Source organism: Psammomys obesus, unplaced genomic scaffold (genome assembly GCF_907164565.1).
Source record: "Psammomys obesus unplaced genomic scaffold, mPsaObe1.curated_primary_1811, whole genome shotgun sequence".
Lineage (NCBI taxonomy): Eukaryota > Metazoa > Chordata > Mammalia > Rodentia > Muridae > Psammomys > Psammomys obesus.
In genome coordinates, this window is record NW_026590701.1 from 5,505,945 (window position 1) to 5,512,712 (window position 6,768).

The following is a 6,768-nucleotide window of genomic DNA, read 5'->3' on the forward strand; positions in this document are numbered from 1 at the left end:
GCAACCTGACACCCATGGCTCGAGACCCAGCTTACCTTACCTGTAAATTCCACTGTACTTTAAAACTGCACACTGTCCTGCTGCCAGGAGACAGTCTATCATACACACATACCCAGATCCCTATGGACTCCTACAGCTACAAATACCTCACTGCTCGGAGCAGGGCTTGCTTGGGAAGCTGAAAACAGGAGGCAGATCCCAAGAGGAAAACGCTTTGGATTTAGTGTTGGGGAAAAGTAGAGTTACAAGGCTGAGGCTGTGTCACAAGCTTAAACAGGCCACCCGGGATTCTCACATCCATCTCCAACACCCCTGCTCCTACCAACTGGGCACACATCCATAATACTGCTAAGCGAAGTGGCCCTGGGCAGCACTGAAAGGATACTGCACCAGAGCGGCTGCAGTGGCTGCTGCTAAGTCCAGCCTCGCGGTTCCCTTTGGTCGACTTCTTCGAGGCCTCTTTCTGCTTCTGCTTCTTCCTCTTGCCACCTTCTTTGAGCCCCGCTGAGGTCATGGGGGCATCCCAGTTGCCAGGAACCCGCTGCCTGTCCTGCTCTTCATTTTCCTAGTCGCTTTAGACTCAAGTTTGGCCGTCAGAGCAGGCCTGGGTAGCTTCTGTGGGTGCTGACCGACCGGGTCGGAGTCGGGTTGAAGCTGGGGTCGGGGGCCGGGCCTGGGAGGGGCCCAAACTGTTGCTGGGGCCGGGGCTGGCCCAGGGACCAGAGCTGCTATGTGTTGGCCTCTCCGCTGGCGTTCTTCTGCAGGGGCATTCTTGTCGGCCACACCATTTACTGTCAAGGACTTTTCACTGTCCTTCTTTTTCAACTTCTACTCTTTCTTGACCATTCTCTACAATTCTTTGTAGTGATTATTTGCGATTAACTACCTTAGTTGAAGTTGGTTTGAAGTTACCCATTCCACTGCCTCCAAATGACGCTGAAGAGAATGAAGTAAGACCCCCATGACCTATTGACCCAAACGAAGAGAAGCCTGTACCAAAAACAGAAAATCCACCTCCAAAAGAAGGAAATCCACTGAAGGTAGAAAAAAATGAGCCAGTACTTCGGCTTCTACTTCCTCGGTGACCCCTTTGGTTCTCCAGAAAGTCATCAAACAGGTCTTCAAGGAAGTCAAAAGAAAATGGGTCCCTTCCTCCCCTGAAGACATCATCTGGCTTCCGGAATGTGAAACCAAACTCAGACTGTCAAAGTGACTTCCACCTCCTTCTCTACCTCCATTTAATCCTTTGCCGAATTTGTCAGAGATATCCCGCTGTTTTGCATCCGATAATACCTCATATACCTTCGCTGCTTACGTTTCTGCTTTGCTTCTTTATTTTCAGAATTTTTGTCTGGTTGCCATTTAAGTGTTTATTTCTGATCCGCCTTTTGAATGTCCTCGGGTGAGGCGCGTGTCTGCACGCCCAGAACTTCATAGTAATCCGCCATATCTTAACAGTGTTGGAACAAATCCGAGGACATGGCTGCGGCGAGCAGGGGAAGTCAGGCAGCCGGTGGCTCTGGCACAGCTGGGGGGGGACAGGAGATGGGGGGGCAGGGGGCGAGGGGGACAGGGGAGGACTGGGGGGCGGGGGGCGCAGGGGCACGGGGGCGTAGGGGGCGCAGGGGGCTTTCCTTTCTTCCTAGGTTCTACTTTCTATAATCCTTAGCTGGAGACATTCTGCTAGGGGTATTTTGGAGATAAAAATACTAAGTGTATTTTCTTATAGATCCAGCTGAGATCAGATCTGGCTGCAAGCTTTTTCCTTTTTTATGAACAGCTTCCCATCTGTGCTCAGCAAGATAGATGGTTAGGACACTGTTCTTGACCCCTCTCATGTGGCAAGTGGAATTGTTATACATGAAAAGATGTAACGCTACATTTAAATGGATTTTATTCCCGTTTTATGTGATTTCATAGGTTCAATGTTAAAAATGCTTTGTCTTCAACTTAAGTGCTTTTTGAAATTAGTTAATGAAGCTATAGGTTTTTCAATACTGTCTCCTTCATAAAAATCCAGGCTATTTCTTATGATGTTGATTAAAGTATATAATTGCAATTTTTAAAACTAACTTTTTAATATTTTGAACTTAAAATATATCACCCTTCCATTCCATTTTCCATTTCCAACTCCTCCCAATTTCTTTTCTTTCTCTCAAATTCATAAAATTTCTTTCTCTAAATGCTGATATATAAATATATAAATACAACCAACTCAATTCATAAAATGTTTCTTTTAAGTGTATAATTTTAGGCTGAAAATTTGGTATTGGATAATCTATAGGGGGCTCTTCTCTGAGGAAGAGTATTTCTCCCACTCTCTTTGATCCATTCATCATTCAATTAGGAGTTGTTCAATCTTCACGAGTTTGTATACTTACTAAAATTTTATTTGCCATTTTATCCTTTATTACATTATAGTTAGAAAGGATACACAGATGTATTTCAGTCTTTCCAAATTTATTACGATTTGTTTGGTGTCCTAGGATATAGTTTTTTTAGAGAATTTTGCCTGAGTTTATGAGCAGAATGAATATTCTTTGGCATTTGGATGTATGGTTGGTCTATTTGATATAAAATGTCATATTTACTATTGTTTCTCTGATGACTTATTTGTCCAGATGACTTATTTTTTGGAAAAAGTTGAGTATTGAAGTCACTTAATATTAATTGGCTATGCTAATATTTGATTTTAGTTCCACTAATAAACTTTTTATGGAATTGGGATGACAGTTTGGTGGATATATACTTAACAATGTAATGTGTTTTTAGTTAATTGTTCCCTTGATTAGAATTACATGTCTTCCAACCCAGTCACAAAACCTTTGACCTATAATTTGTCCTGTGATGTGCTGTGGTAAAGATGACACAGAAGTTGTGGGAGTGGTTAACCAATGACTGGTCTAATTTGAGTCCCCTGCCATGAAAGGTAGCCCACTCCTGACACTGCCTGCAGGATCGAGGCCAATGGCCCAAAGACCGAAGACAAAACCAAACACAACTGTCAAAAAATGTAGACAAAGTGATAATTAATGATCTTCTGCTGTACCCATAGATTGGTACCTCACCCAATTGTCATCAGAAAGTCTTCACCTAGCAACGGATGGAAACAGATGTGGGGATCCCCAGCAAAACTTTAGGTGGAACATGGGGAATCCTGTTGAAGAGGGGGAGGAAGGATTGTAGGAATCAGAGAGGTCAAGGACACAACAAGGAAAACCACAGAATCAACAAACTAGGATTCATAGGGACTCATTTAGACCAAACCAACAACCAGAGAGCCTTCATGGGTCTAAGGAAGGCCCTTTGCATATATTCTATACGTGTGTAGTTTGGTGTTTCTGTGTAACTCCTAACAGAGAGAGCTGGTGCTGTTTCTGATTCTTTTCCCTTCTCTTGAGACTCTTGTCCTTCCAATGACTTGCCTCATCCAGCCTTAATATGATGGGAGTTGCCTAATCTTATTGCAACTTGATATATGTTTGGTTGATATCACTGGGAGGCCTGCCTTTTTCTGAGACAAGGAGTGGATGGGAAGGGAGGGAGTAGGTAGGGAGATGGAGAGATGAAGGAGAAACTGTGGTTGAGATGTAATAAATGAGAGACCAAATTAATATAAAACAATCAAGTGTCCTTTATTCCTACTGATAAGTTTTAGTTTGAGATCCACTTTGTTAAGTATACTGACACCTGCTTGCTTCCAATCCTATTTGATTGGAACGCTTTTGTCCACAATTTACTTTAAGAGGGTGCTTATCTTGTGTTTTGTGTAGACAAAAGATAGGTTGTATTTCTTGATCCATTCAGCAAGGCTGCTGTGTCTCTTAGTTGAAGAATTCAGACCGTTAATGTTTAGTTATTATTTAAAGGTGTGCTAATTGTAGTAGTTCTGTGGAAAGAGGTTGTTTGGTTTGGTTTTTGTTTGCTTGTTTTTGTTTTGTGGAGGTTTTGTTTGTATTCTTAGCTATCCTTTGTGGTTCAGTAGTTATAGCTTTGTTTGTTTACTTCTACATTTTCTTGCCTATACTTACTGTCTTCTTCAGTTTGAAATATTGGTTCCAGTATTCTCTGTAGGTATCTTTTCAGGGACATGGATTTTAAGCCTGTCTGTGTCAAGGAAAGTTTCTGTTCCTTCAACTATAATGAATAACTTGCTATGTAGATTTGTCTAGGTTTGTTCTGATCATCCTTTTGGTTACAGAATGCATAGCTCCTGCTTCTTCTTGCTTACAAATTTCCATTGAGAAACCAGTTGTTATTCCGATGGTCCTTTATATATATTTTGTTGTTGTTCTGTTTAATATTTTAAGTATGTGGAAAGGTTTATTCTGGCGTTGTTTATTTGTTTCTGTGTGCTTCTTGTGTTGGTGTGGGTGTTTCTTTTCTTAGTTTGTAAAAATTTTCTTTTTTGAACTTGTCAACCATCTGGACTATGCCATTGACTTGGAATTCTTCTTTCTCATGTATTCCTATGTATAGAAAGTTTTTATCTTCATGGTGTCCTACATTTCCTGTATGTTCCTCTTATGTGGTTATTTTTTTTTAATTTTCATATTCTTTGTTTCTTTTGTTAGACCCTATACTTTTTCTTCAATTCCTGATATTCTAGCTTCAGTCTACTTCAAAACTTTCCCTTGAGTTTTCTACTTAGGCTAATGGGACATTCATTTCCATCTCCATTTCACCTTGGTTACTCTTCAATGTTTCTATATCTTTACTGAATTTTTTTTCTTCTTCAAACTCTTGATTTTCTTCAATATTTTCACCCAGACTTATGACTTTTGTTTGTTTGTTTTTGTTTACCACTTGGGCTTCACTCAGGAGTTATTGTCTTCAAATTCATTCTCCTTAAGTTCACTGACCTGTTTCTTTGGATTTTCATTAAATTCTTTGAATTCTTTGATGAAGTATGTGCTTATTCTTTTCAATTCTAAGTTATGAAATTCACGTAGGTAATTGTCAAATATTTCTCTAGAACTACTGGAATTTTTTTTGTTTTTGTTTTTGTTTTGGTGGGGGGAGGAAAAGGGCTTAGATCCTGCCTTGATATTTCATATTGTTTATCTTTTTTTGTAACAAAATCAGGGCATGTGGACCTGTTTTGTTAGTTTTGTGTCTAAAATGGACATAGAAGGTTAGGGTAGAGCACAGTGTGGTGCAGGCTGCATTGGGCCTGAATTTTGTATATGGCTTAGATGGTATGAAATCAGGTGGATACTAGGAAGGCAGGGAAACATGCAGAGTGTGCATCCTGGTCTATGATGAGAGTTTGGGGGTAGATTGAGATGTTGGGTTGGTTGTATATAGGTGACAATCAGTTGGACTCACTTGTTAGACTGGTAGAAGATTAGTTGGATGAAAAGCCTGGATGTAGTATTGTAGAAAATTGGTTATTAATATTTACTGTTAGTTCAATGAAGTTATTATTTAACCTGCTATCATATCAATAAAAAACACAGACACCCATTAGATTTTTAATATGCCTTAAACCTGAGGCTGGGTAGAAACTAATATCTTAGGCTACCTTGTTCCCTCCCAGCCCCACTTCCAATGCCACTTGCTTTAATTATTCCTCCTGGCCTACTCCTATCCATCATTCCCGTAAATGCTTGAACATGCTTTCTGTCTGGGCTTTTTCCTCCATCACCAATCCTCAGAGCTATTGTCTCCAGGCCACATGGTTCTTGTTTATAGTAATCTACTCAGACTATGTTTTCTCCTCTCCTTCCCCTCCCCTCCCCTCCCCTCTCCCCACCTCTCCTGTCTCTCTTCCTTCCTCTCTTCTTCCTATAGTGATCCACTGTCCTCCAAGCCCCTGAACCTTAGCTCTGCCCAAACCAAGTATGTAAGCAACTTTATTTAGTCAATTATTTAGGGATAATTTGGGAGGCAAAGTTACACAGCATTGCTTTGTTATGCATGAGAGTTTGCTTGTTGAACAGTAAGAATCTCGGGAGACAAACAATTAATTAATTATAAAGCACCATACCATACTGTAACAATGTAGCACGCACATGGCTTCTAGCTAGAAATGCACAAGACTGGAAACTGACCAAAGCATGGAGGGTGGAGTTACTGCAGGCATGAGCTGCTAGACTAGGCCAAGGCACTAGATGTGGGACCAGGAATAAATGCGGTGTTGAGGAAGCTGTTTGGAAGGGAGGGCCAGTTTGAATAACCTAGCTAAACTGTAGCAAAGGACGTCACCTATAATTTTAAGAAATAGACATATGTCTTTTATAACATTATAACCTGAAAATTTCTATGTGAACTAGAAATTGAAAGATATTTTGTAAGATGCTCTTTCACCTATGTGATTCAAATATGAACTAAGATAAGAATCATCAAAGGCAGAAAGGAGGTAGGCAATCTTTAATCTCCATCCTCACCTCCAAATAGAATTTCCTACTCTAATTCCCAGGTCTGTAGCAGGTCACCTCCTGCAAACTCTGCTTTCTTTCTGCTGCCTTCTCTAGGAGACTAAGCAGTTCTTCTCCTACAGCCTTTTACACTACCCTATCCTCCTGTCTCAGAAGCCAAATCCCACAGACGTTCCATGGCAATATGCAGCTCATTATAGCTAGGGAAGCAGGTAAGTGATCCTCACTCTCTCTCCTCTCCCCCAAATATAATCTCTCAGTATCATTCATTGTGTTTTAGGCAGACCATCTTCTGTGGCCTCCACCCCCTCTCTGTCCGAGTCTAAGGGGTATAATCTTGTACCACATTCTACTTTCTTCTCTCCTGTGGATCCCACCCCCATTCCTC

At 40.9% G+C, this 6,768-nt stretch overlaps 1 pseudogene; it reads right to left on the minus strand.

Annotated features, from left to right (window-relative positions):
- Positions 1 to 220: 220 nt before the first annotated feature.
- LOC129677918 (dnaJ homolog subfamily B member 6-like) lies at positions 221 to 1,448 on the minus strand (annotated as a pseudogene).
- Between the last annotated feature and the right edge of the window lie 5,320 nt (positions 1,449 to 6,768).